The sequence below is a fragment of the Symphalangus syndactylus genome, chromosome 14, assembly GCF_028878055.3.
Source record: "Symphalangus syndactylus isolate Jambi chromosome 14, NHGRI_mSymSyn1-v2.1_pri, whole genome shotgun sequence".
NCBI classification, from domain to species: Eukaryota; Metazoa; Chordata; class Mammalia; order Primates; family Hylobatidae; genus Symphalangus; species Symphalangus syndactylus.
Window position 1 is genome coordinate 116,518,925 of NC_072436.2, and position 12,161 is coordinate 116,531,085.

Genomic DNA, 12,161 nt, shown 5'->3' on the forward strand with positions numbered 1-12,161 from the left:
GTTTGGGAGCAGGGAGCTGCGGACAGGCATTTGGCAAGCTCCCTACGGTTGTTCTTTTTTTTTTTTTTTTGAGACGAAGTCTTGCTCTGTCTCCCAGGCTGGAGTGCAGTGGCGTGATCTTAGCACACTGCAGTCCCCGCCTCCCGGGTTCAAGTGATTCTCCTGCCTCAGCCTCCCCAGTAGCTGGGATTACAGGCAGGCACCACCACGCTCGGCTAATTTTGTATTTTTTTTTAGTAGAGATGGGGTTTCACTATGTTGGTCAGGCTGGTCTCGAACTCCCGAACTTAGGTGATCCTCCAGCCTCAGTCTCCCAAAGTGCTGGGATTACAGGCATAAGCCACTGCACATGGCTAAATTTTTATATTTTTTTAAGTACAGAGGGGTTTTCACCATGTTGGCCAGGCTGGTCTTGAACTCCTGACCTTAGGTGATCCACCTGCCTCGGCCTCCCAAAGTGCTGGGATTACAGGCATGAGCCACCACACCCAGCCTTTTCTCGGTTGTTCTAAATCAAGCATGACAGTCCTGTTCCCTGACTTCTCAGTCACCCTTGCAGTAGAGGTGACCATGTGGCAGAATTCTGGGCAATAAGAGAAAGGGGTACTTTATTATATTAAAGGGAATGAAGGAAGGAAAGGAAGAAGGAAAGACAGAAAGACGGAGGGAGGGAAACATCTTGCCAAAAGAAAGCATTTTAAGCCTTATATTTCCTTATAGGAGAAGCAAGCAGCTATCTTGCAACCATGAAATGATAAATACACAGATGAAAGCTAATAGGCTACGAATGACCCAGGGAAAATAAATCAATCAAGCAATCAATCAATCAGAAAGTGCTGTGGTCTGGAATGCCTTTGTGGAGTAGTTGAAATCATGCCAGAATCATCTGCCTGCTGACCACTGTTACGTGAAGAAAGAAAACAACATCCCTACAGTAAATTGGGTGAAGAGTGAAGTATTCCTAACTACTAGCGTAGTACACAGAAGAGCTGGAATTATCACCCATTTCCAGAATCCCCTGGGCTAGGATGGTAACCACTGGATCCCACCAATGGAAGAAGGCAACACAAATGCTGAGCTGGGGCATCCATTGTGAAAGTATGGCAGCAGCAATGGCACAGAGTGTCCTGCATAGTTGAAGAATGGAAGATTTCAAAGAAAATGCTCTGTGGGACCCTCCAGAGCATATAGCTTACATCCAGCCATCCTGTTATAGGAGTCCTTAGTCAACCCAGAACTCTGCATGTAGCAAGTGCTCAGCAGACACTTTTGAAAGAACAAATGCCTCCACTTCTACATCCAGAAGCCAACAGTGATATCTGGTTTAAAATGTGATTTGGGTACATTAAACTGCTGGTGGATAAAAGTTATCCATCAAATGGCTGAATTACAGTGTATCCCCAACAAGGGGTATTAGGCAGTGGGAGGATGAGAGGAGACTGTTTTCAAGAGACAGATCATCTAGGCTGGACACAGTGGCTCACATCTGTAATCCCAGCACTTTGGGAGACCAGGGCAGGAGGATCTCTTGAGCCCAGGAGTTCAAGACCAGCCTAGGAAACATAGTGAGACTACATCTATAAAAAAAAATGAAAAAAAGATCATCTAGACCTTTCATCCAGTCATTTAACTCTATGACAGGAAACAGGACATTTCAGGCTATATTTCTAATTTTTAGGACAGCATGACAGAGGGAATTAAAATTCTCAGTCACAAAATACAACTTGTAATCCCTGTTAGAATAAAACAGAAGCTTAAATGCATAATTTCTTAAGTTCTTGGAAGGAGGTCTGTGAGCTGATACCTTATATAGATGCTAAATTTCAATTCCTTTGATCAAATCTGCAGGCTCTTTCTCAATGAACTCGCTGTTCGGTGTTTTTACAGGACCCATCATGTCCAGCAATGATTGGGTAACAGGTACAGGCTTTCCATGCCAGTAGGAGGGCTAGAGAAGAAGTCAATTTACGCATTAATAATTTAGGCAAAGTGACTTCCTTTTCTGGAAGATATTTTGATATATTAGAACACCCCCACCCCCTTCCCAGAGAAGTTAAGTAACTTGTTCGTGGACTCATTACTAATCAACTGCATTTCAACCTACAACCCATGGTCCCGAGGACAGAGATACAAAAGCTGCCTCCTATCCAGGCTTCTGATGTGCCAGGGAAGCCATCATGTCAGCAGTCAGTGTCCTTGTGGGTAGAAGCCTGGAGAAATATTGGAGTTAACAATCTACTCACTTCCCCACACTCCAAGATGGGCAAGCGTGGCAGCCTTTGTAGAGGTCCTAATAAGTACTTGTGCAGAGACAGGATCAGCAGGCAAGACCGTGGGCAGGGCCACCAGATGCTACTGTAGGAGGATTGAATCAGGCATGAGGAGCTTGGCTTTGTAAGAAAAACTTCGCCATCATGGGAGATAAATGATTGTGAAAACTTCTTGGGGTTGTTAACAAATGCTCTGTCCCCTGCCAGTGCACTGGTGGTCACAGAGATCTTGAAGAGCTTCAGGGCCATCCCAACAGTGCAGCTCAATGAGGAAAAAGAGGCACCATGAGGACTCTAACATGTTGGGAGTTATGTCTCATGGGAGAATCTGGGGCCTGATGTTTGAGCAGACACATGTCAGACATCCACAGACACTCCTGGGGGACTCTGCATGGGACAGATGCTGCCACTCCCAGCCCAGTGCATCAGCAGGTGGGCAAGAGTCAGCGATACTGAGGCTTACCATTAGTTATGCTCCACTGGCAACCACAGCTGATAGGTTTGGGATGAACCCAGGATAGAGATTTCCTGGAGTTTGACATTTTAATCAGGACATCACCAAGAGGAGTACGGATATTGATGACAAATAAAAAAAAAAAAGTCTAATGTCAACCTACAAAACAGCAGCATCAGTACTCACCAGAGCAAAGAAGTACCAAGGCCTGGGTGTACCATACTTCCCTGGGAAGATGGACTCCACATACCAGGCTATTAAGCAGTAAAAGAAAGAGTCCAGCAGCAGAGCAGCAGCACCTGAGTGAAGTTAAACTCTCCAAGTACACTGCCCATATTCCTCCATTGGATGCGTGTGCCTGTTATAAAGGAAGAAAATCAGTCATCACATCAAAGACAGAGAAGAAGCTGGGTGTGGTGGCACACACTTATAGTCTACTTGGGAGGCTGAGGTGGGAGGATAGCTTGAGCTCAGGAGGTCAACGCTGTAGTGTGCAATGAACATGCCTGTCAATAGCCACTGCATTCCAGCTCAGGCAACGTAGACCCAGTTTCAAAAAAACAAAACAAAACAAAAACAAAAAAACAGTGAAGAGTTACCAGAACTTTACAGTTAGTCAGTCAGAGAACAGGCCAATGACAAGACTGGACTATTTGTGTCTGAGGCATTGTGGGACCAATGCTAGCCACAAGAAAAGGAAAATCTAGAGAAGTTTCTCCTATAAGATAAAACATTTTTATTATTGTCAAAAGGTGGTAGTACTTTCACTGGCACCAAGAAGTAAGAAATCGGGCCATCCAAAACACACGTCCACACACCTGTACCTGCTACTGAAGAGTTTTCCCAACGCTCTCCAGCTTCTTTCCTTGGCTAATTCTTATTTCAAAGATCAGCACAGATAGCTCCTTACCCAAGAAGCACGTGTGCCCATGCTTCTCGTCCTCAAACTTTAACGTGTTTCCTAATTGCTGCGGATCTTGTTAACAAACAGATTCTGATGAGGTCTGTTTGGGTGGACCCGGGATTCTGCATTTCTAACAAGATCTCTGGGAGTGCTGATGCTTCTGGTCTGCAGGTCACACTGTGAGAAGCAGGGCCAGGTGACCTCTAAGCCCCTTCCAGTGATGAGATTCTGATTTGTGTCTGTCTGTGCGCCCACCAAGAACTTGGTCTTTCACTTTATTTTTGGGTTATAAACACATCTTGCATACCTCAGGATTCCAAAGCTGCAGCCTAGTGTTCACAAAGGTCAGGTACTTTCTCATCCAATACAAAGTCTGCAGTGTCCAAATAGAATAGACAAAGTTCCTTCCCACCTCAGTAGACATTTGATTATCAGTTTATTTTTATTTATTGTGAATATACATATAGAAAAGTGTACAATTTAACAATTATAAATAAAAAACCTATGAAAAATTATCCAAATCAATCACCCCCAAACCCCAAATGTGCACACCCCCATCCCTATATTGATGGTTTTTTTTTTTTTTTTTTTTTGAGACGGAGTCTCACTCTGTCACTCAGGCTGGAGTGCAGTGGTGCAATCTCAGCTCATTGTAACCTCCACCACCTGGGTTCAAAGAGATTCTCCCGTCTCAGCTGGGATTACAGGCATGCATCACCAAGCTCGGCTAACTTTTGTATTTTTAGTAGAGATGGGGTTTCTTCATATTGGCCAGGCTGGCCTCAAACTCCTGACCTCAAGTGATCCACCCGCCTCGGCCTCCCAACGTGCTGGGATTACAGGCATGAGCCACTACATCCAGTCTACTGATGTTTAAAAGGCAGCATATAGTTGGGTTTTGCCTTCTTAATCCAACCTGTTTTTAATTAGTATGTTTAGATCATTCACATTTAATATAATTATTAATTGTCTGGATTACAATATATCATCTTGCCAGCTCTTTTCTATTTGTTCCAAACTGTTCTTTTTTTTTTTTCTTTTTTTCTGCCTTTTCTTGCATTAATGGAGAATTTTTTGGATTTCATTTTATCTCTTCTATTGACTTATTATTCAAACTTTTAAAAAATTTGGTGTAGGCCAGGCGTGGTGCCTCATGCCAGCACTTTGGGTGACCGAGGCAGGCGGACCACGAGGTCAGGAGATCAAGACCATCCTGGCCAACATGGTGAAACCCCGTCTCTACTAAAAATACAAAAATTAGCTGGGCATGGTGGCACACGCCTATAATCCCAGCTACTCAGGAGGCTGAGGCAGGAGAATCGCTTGAACTCCAGAGGCAGAGGTTGCAGTTAGCACAGACTGTGCCACCGCATTCCAGCCTGGGCAACACAGCAAGACTCTGTCTCAAAAAAATAAAAAATAAAAAAATTTAGTGTTGCTTTAAGGTTTACAACACACACCTTTAATTAGTCAGAGTCTACCTTAAAATAATATTTAGACTCCTTCATGTATAGTGTAAGGACTTCACAACAATACATTCCCAATTCTTACCTCCCAAACTTTATGCTATGATTGTCAGGCATTTTACTTTTACATAAGCTGTAAACACAATTCATTGCTACAATTTTTGCTTTAGACAGGTCTCTTTTAAAGCAAAAGAAAAAAATAGAAAAAATAAATTGTGTTTTCCATTTTCAGTGCTCTTAATTTGTTTGTGTAGATCCAAGTTTCTGTCTGGTCTGATTGTTTTTGCCTGAAGAGCTCATGTCTCCTAGCACTTAATTCTCTCAGTTTTTGCTTATGTGAGAGAGTCTAAATTTCTCTATAATTTTTGAGGTATTTTCACTGGGTGTAGAATTCTGAGTTGACAAGGTTTTTCTTTCAGCACTTTAAAAACATCACTTCATTTTCTTCCAGTTTTGTTTCTTTCAGCACTTTATGTATTTATCTACTGTTTATTTTTTAATTTTTTTGAGATGGAGTCTTGCTCTGTCACCCAGGCTGGAGTGCAATGGTGTAGTCTCAACTCACTGCAACCTCCACCTCCCAGGTTCAAGCGATTCTCCTGCCTCAGCCTCCTGAGTGCTGAGATTACAAGCAAACACCACCACACCCAGCTAATTTTTGTATTTTTAGTAGAGACAGGGTTTCACCATGTTGGCCAGGCTGGTCTCGAACTCCTGACCTCAGCCTCCCAAAGCATTGGGATTGTAGGTGTGAGCCACTGTGCCCAGCCTCTTTTATATATTTAATTAGCCACGTGGATATTGTTTTCCCACTTCGTCCACTCAAGTCTTTTTGCTTTTTTTTGTTTTGTTTTGTTTTTTGAGACAGCGTCTCACTGTGTCACCCAGGTTGGAGTGCAGTGATGCAATCTCGATTCACTGAAGCCTCTGCCTCTGAGGCTCAAGCAATCCTCCCACCTCAGCCCTCCAAGTAGCTGGGACCACAGGCACGCACCACCATGCCTGGCTATTACTTTGCATTTTTAGTAGAGATGGAGTCTTGCCATCTTGCCCAGACTGGCCTTGAACTTCTAAGCTCAAGCAGTCTGCCCGCCTTGGCCTCCCAAAGTGCTGTGATTACAGGTGTGAGCCCCTGCACCCAGCCTTTTTGCCCATTTTTTAAACCACAAGATCAGATTTCTAATGGATTTATATGAGATCTTTAAATATTCTAAATACAAGGCTTTTGTCAGTTCAATGTTTTGCCAGTGTCTTCTCCCACTCTAGCTTGTCTTTTCTTTCTCTTTGTGAAATCTTAATTTTATTATGAAATTTTTCATTCTTTTCCTTTATGATTATTTTTGTGTCTTCTTTAAGCAATCCTTCCTACTTCAAGGACATGAGTATATTCTCCTATATCATCTCCAAAAAGCTTCATAGTTTTTTGAAATTAGAATTGACTTCTGTGTGGTGTGACTTAGGAGTCCAATTTCATTTTTCTCCATAAAGTTATCCAATGGCCACAGGACCACTTATTGAATCCCTATTGCTCTGTATTATCATCTCTAACATGTAACAATGCACTTGTCTGGCCTTTTTTTTTTTTCTATTCCTTTATACCTCTATATAAATTTTAGTATCAAATCAAGTTCCATTAAAAAATAAACTGCTGAAGTCTGGATTGAGTAGAAGTTAGACATTTCTTCTTTCCACAGCATATCTAATTATGTTTCAGAGCAGGGAGCTGCTGAAAGGAATTAGGCAAACTTGCCCTGGCCCCACATCTGTTTGATCTTGTTTGTTCTGAATCAAGTATGACAATCCTGTTCCCTGATTTCTATTTCCTTTGGAGTAGAGGTGGCCATGTGACACAATTCCTCTCCATTCCCTACTCCCCACCTTCTTTTCGACTCAACTAATCTATTGGTTATTACATTTTCTCTCCATTCGTTTGAAAGTTATGCACTAGGTCTAACCTGTTGGTGGCTGGCTTACGGTAATGAGTTATACCATGTATACTTAGCAAAGTCTAAAGTTAATCAGTATCTTTACTATCCTCCCAGAAAGTACTTATTCCCTTTTGATTTCTGACTTTATCCCCTCAAAAACCCCTCTTGTGTATTTTAATTCTACCTCTTTAAAAAAAACCCAAAGACATGTTTATTTTTATTATTATCATTATTATTTTATACAGTCAATGTAAAATACCACCATTTTCAGGCTCCCACTACTGATCCTTTTTTTTTTTTTGAGATGAAGGTTCACTCTTGTTGCCCAGGCTGGAGTGCAACGGTGCAATCTCGGCTCACTGCAACCTCCACTTCCCGGATTCAAGCGATTCTCCTGCCTCAGCCTCTCGAGTAGCTGGGATTACAGGCGCCCACCACCATGCCCAGCTAATTTTTGTATCTTTTTAGTAGAGACAGGGTTTCACCATGTTGGTCAGGCTGGTCTCAAACTCCTGACCTCAGGTGATCCACCCACCTTGGCCTCCCAAAGTGCTGGGATTACAGGCATGAGCCACTGCACCTGGCCACTATTGCTCCTTTGAAAAACAATTTGTCATTTTTTCTTGAGCGACTTTTAAGATGTTTTCTCAATGTCTGGTGTGCTCAGTTTTACATGGATATGCCTAGTATAAATTTCTTTTTATTAATCTTGTTTGAGATTTGCTGGGCTTCCTGAAATCTAATTTTGGAACAGATTTGGCCTCTTTCAATACATTCCCTGTGCCCCATTCTCTTTCTCTTTCTACTGGAGCTCTGATTAAATACATGTGAGTCCTTCTTACTCTTTTTCCGAATGTCTCTTTCAAACTCTCTTCCATACTTTACATCTTTTTAATCATCTGTGCTACCTTCTAGATTATTTCTCCTAACTTATGTCTAATTTACTAATTTTGTTTTCAGCTGTTTCAGATCTACTGTTAACCTCTCCACTAAGTTTTAAATCTTGTTATTGCATCTTGCATTTCTAGAAGTATTTATTATTTCCACCTTTTTCACTTTCTAGGTCACTTTTAATAGTTCCTATTCCTATTCCTCTAGATATTTTTCAAGCTTGGCTTTCTAAAAAGCTTATAAGCATTGTTATATTATAATCTCTGTTCTGATAATTTAAAAAATGAGGCCTTTGTGAATCTGTTTCTACTTTCTTCTGTTTCTGTTGGTTCTCATTATGGTAGTTTATTTCCTCATGTCTTTAATTACTTTTTACTGTGTTGCTTACCGACCTTTTAAAACCATTTGTGAGGATTTATCATGGTATAGGATGAAAATGTCTTTCTCCAGAAAGGATGCAGTTGCTTCTGCCAGGTACCTAGTTGGGTGCTCTATCATTCCAGGACAATCTTAGTTCATTGCTTAAAGTTACCTGGCCTACTCATGCAATATGAACCTGGATTGCAATACCTTCAAAGAAGTAGCTTGTAACAATTACTCAGGGGAAATTTTTTCTTTGTTTTTCTTCCATGATATAGTCAGGGCCATGACAACCTTCCCTGAGGTCCTCTAAGTTAGGAAGAGATGGTATATGGATATGGAAATGTATTTCCCTGATTCTATTGGGAGTGCTATGGCAGAGGGCTTTTAGCTGCCAGCCCCTTTGGGATGTCTCAGTTGCACAGCTGCCAACCCCTAAGTCATGTCCTTTCTTGGGTGACTCATATCCAGTGACTGATGGACGTGTAAAGGCCTGGCCATTTCAGTCCAATGCAGGACACATGTGGGCCATTTTAGCTCTATAACTAACTCCTCAGGGCTATCAGGACCACACTGCAGCTCGACTTTTCCCTCTACTTATCCTTCTTCTTCCCCTTCCCTTATTCTTCTCCACAGGTGTTATCTGAAGGGCACTCTCTAATAAACATTTGCACACTAAATTCCATCTCACAGTCTACATCACAAAGAACCTAACCTGTGACAATTGGATTTATTTCTGGGTTATATTTATCCTAATGGTGTAGCCTTCTGTGTTCCAGATTAATGTGGAGAGGGTCTCCTAGTATGCTCTCCATCTGGGCTAAATCCTGGGCCTTGATGTCTGATTCCCTTGCCCTGAAAGGCCATCCAAAGGGAAGCCTCAAGTTTTCGTTTTAGTAAGTGACCTCTGAGCAAAAGTGGATTGAGTGTTCTGTTCACATTTTAGAGTTACCAGTTTGCCTGAGGTTTTAGCCTTGTGGTTCTTTACTATCTTGTGTTACCTCTTTGATTCTCTTGAGGGATGCTCTTAAGGAACTAAAAATTTATCCCATATTTTAAATTATTTTCAATAGGCGTGATGATCTGAGTAATCTAGACACAAGGTAACTCTTGTAATAGCTCTTGAGAAAGCATTCATAGCTTCTCATGCTCAGTAGTCTTTGCTTCCTGCCAGAAAGCTGAAGGGTTCATTCATTCATTTAACAAATACATATTGAGTGTCTGCAGTCTACCAGACCCTAGTCTAGACATTAATGATACAGAGTGGTAAACAGAATAGATGAGATCCCTGATCTCACAGTTTACTGTCACTCTTCCCTACCGCTCTGCTTTCCATATGAAGGGATTTTTCTCTAAACCTATTGGCCTTTTGCCCCACAGGTTACTCTCCCCACAAAAGTGTAATATCTTGTTGGCGAGCAACCAGGTCCACATTTGCCAGGTAGGTCTAGGTAATTTGCCAAAAGGCCTCAACCAGAGGAATGGTGAGATTTCATTTCTTTCTTTCTCTTTCCATTCTAGAACAATGAAAAGCAGATAAATGGGTATGCATCTCTGGTCTGCTGGCCCAAACTTTGTCTCAGATTAATTGTTCCAAGGTAGAAACTGGCAGGCAAGGAGTCCATCTGGTTCTCATGCTAGGCTACATCATCCACGTTAGTCTTCATGGGTTATAAAAAGAATACGTTGGCATTCATATGATGATATCTTTGCTTTATTTCTCAGTTGGTTCAGAAATTAAGGAGGGAAGAAGGATGCTATTTACTGAATCTCAAAAACTAAAAACATTATAGCAGTCTGGGTGGAGTGGCTCACACCTGTAATCCCAGCACTTTGGAAGGCTGAGGCAGGCGAATCACTTGAGGTCAGGAGTTCAAGACCACTCCGGCCAACATGATTAAACCCCATCTCTACCAAAAAATACAAAAATTAGCTGGGCATGGTGGTGCATGCCTGTAATCCCAGCTACTCAGGAGGCTGAAGCAGGAGAATTGCTTGAACCTGGGAGGTGGAGGTTGCAGTGAGCCGAGATCGTGCCACTGTACTCTAGCCTGCACAAAAGAACGAGACTCCATTTCAAAAATAAATAAATAAATAAATACAGTATAGCAAATAACTAATAAATTAATCAATAAATGAGATCCTGGAGGGACAAACCCAGCTGCTCCCCAAACAAGCAGATCCTGATTATAAGAAGACGCCAGAATACTCCTGCCATATAACCAGAGTGGGCCCACTAACCCCCAACTGAGAGCTCTGAAACATTTTGTATGTAGTGATTTTTGCTCAAGATTACAACTGAAAGCTCTGCCCTGGACTTACTGAGGAAATTTACAGAGGAATCTCATCAGTTCACTCACTAATTATAAGGACTGCTGTTGATTTGAGCAGATAGCTCAGATGCATAGAAAAATACAATCCAGTGAAGTTATGAGGATTCTAAATAAGAAACAGTGTCCTTGGATTTCTGTTTCATTAATCATACCCCTAGAGATTTCTTCCTGCTCGTGATCATATGCACCTGTGTTCCTTCAGCTATAACAGGAGACAGCATTTGTGGGCCACCCTGTGCCTTTCAGGAGGGGCACGGATCACAAGCTTAACAAGGGCAGGGTGCTTTCAAACCAAGAGAACCCTAGCATGGGAGCAAATCTAACAGTTCATTCATTGCAACCTCTTACCTAAATTCTTTCAACTTTCAACAGATAGGCCCCACAAATTACTCACTAACCTATAAGGAATCAGAGATACCATTTTAAATCTATTTTTTCCCATGAGCACTTGTAAATTGTGGTTTCACCATTGCTTTGTTAAAGGAAACCACTCGCTTTCAATAAATTCTGGCCAACTTAACATTCTTTATTATATTTTAGGCAGCTTTAAGCCCAGGGCCCATTTGGACCATCCCAACTTAAAGAATTCATTAGTAGGTGATGCCTCTAACCAGGACATTGGGGATATCCCAACCACAGCAAGGTGATCCACTAACTAGATCCAGTTTAAAACTCCTATCCCTGCTATCTGCTGCTAAATGAAACTGTAATATTTGGAACCAGGATTCTGGTGAGAATAGCTAACCCTGAGTAATGAAGGCGCTTGCTAGAGTGTTCACAGTATATCATCTTAGTGTACCACTAAAACTGGAAATAGTAACAACTAAAACCCCACAGGGATCAGTGGGTCCTACAATTTGATTGATATTTGGGCTGTAATCTTTTGCAACGAACTGTAGGTGTTCTGAGGAATTCTTCAAACTTGAAAAACATAAGACAAATGAAAACTTGGGACTGCACTCCAACTGTGGAAGTTATAAGGGAGCTAGAACACCTCTCATGGAAGGTACCCTAGGCCAACCTGCAAAAGAAGATACCCCAGGCCGGGGATGGTGGCTCACACCTGTAATCCCAGCATTTTGGGAGGCCGAGGCAGAAGGACTGCTTGAGCCCAGGAGTTCGAGCGAGACCAGACTGGGCAACATAGTAAGACCCTGTCTCTACAAAAAAAAAATTTTTTTTAATGAGCTGGGCATGGTGGCTCCCACTTGTGGTCCCAGCTACTTGGGAGGGGGAAGTGGGAGGATTGCTTGAGTCCCAGAGTTCAAGGCTGCAGTGAGCTATGATTATGCCACTGCATTTCAGCCTGGGTGACAGAGTGAGACTGTCTCAAAGAAAAAAAAAGAGACTCCAAAGGCTATGACATATGTAAAAAATATGACACGATTTGTAAAGTTCTAAAATATTAACTCAACTTCTAATCATAAATCAATATTTTACACCTATATAATTATATAGGCATATAATTTCCTAATTCTTTAATATGCTTTCGTTTTTCTTCCCAATTACAAAGTAAGCTGCCTGGGGTGAACCATATTCTACTTTTCTTTAGTGC

General features: G+C 41.8%; 1 long non-coding RNA gene across 3 annotated transcripts in view; it reads right to left on the reverse strand.

The window, feature by feature from the left end:
- LOC129462657 (uncharacterized) overlaps positions 1-12,161 on the reverse strand; it is a 39,288-nt gene that overhangs the window by 14,249 nt on the left and 12,878 nt on the right. For all 3 annotated transcript variants that reach the window (XR_008650911.2, XR_010115823.1, XR_010115822.1), the window contains 3 exons: positions 2,911-3,082; positions 2,244-2,355; positions 1,805-1,948 (listed from right to left, as the gene is read on the reverse strand). This is a non-coding gene — a long non-coding RNA (uncharacterized lncRNA). The remainder of the gene's footprint in view (positions 1-1,804; positions 1,949-2,243; positions 2,356-2,910; positions 3,083-12,161) is intronic.